Below are 592 nucleotides of genomic sequence, written 5' to 3' on the forward strand. Positions count from 1 at the left end.
CCAGTTTTTGCACGCTAACTATGAAGACATGCGGCAGAAACAGGTCCTCGTAAGACGTGATATCTAGTATTTCGATTTTTCTTTTCCATTCCCTTTTTTTTATTTGTTTGTCTAGTGTTGTGGCACTGGATATCACCAAGGACCGAATGCCACGTGTCAAGTGCCATAGCTGTTCATTTCCGTTGTTAGATTTTGCTTGTTGTCCGCCTGACGTTGTTTCTCAAACTGTTAAACTAGTCACTTATAACACATGTTTATTTTCTTACATTTTTGTTACTGTTTTGTTTACGTATCATATGATAGTTCATATTTCAAAGTTTATGCTATTTTTCTATGCTAATAAATACAGTATTCGTTATATTTGGTTTATTTTCCCTTCAGCACCTAATCACACCCATGCATTTTCTGCTAAATCCAGAAATGAAAAAGAAATGTAAAATTGTCGGAACTCATTGCAAACAAAACATGCAATGAAAGAAGTTTCCGTCTTATGGATAAACATGACTCCCTTTCACCTCGTCTTCCAAAAAGAAATAAACCGACGCAAACTGGAGGTAAGCGGAAACCAGACCCAATAAACGAATAATAATAA

At 35.6% G+C, this 592-nt stretch overlaps 1 protein-coding gene across 1 annotated transcript in view; it reads left to right on the forward strand.

Moving 5' to 3' along the window:
• LOC119582170 (pro-resilin-like) overlaps nt 1-592 on the forward strand; it is a gene marked incomplete in the record, with an annotated part of 4,680 nt that extends 4,088 nt beyond the window's left edge. The window contains 1 exon segment of the mRNA XM_037930406.1: nt 1-592.

The sequence above is a fragment of the Penaeus monodon genome, chromosome 15 (assembly GCF_015228065.2).
Source record: "Penaeus monodon isolate SGIC_2016 chromosome 15, NSTDA_Pmon_1, whole genome shotgun sequence".
Lineage (NCBI taxonomy): Eukaryota > Metazoa > Arthropoda > Malacostraca > Decapoda > Penaeidae > Penaeus > Penaeus monodon.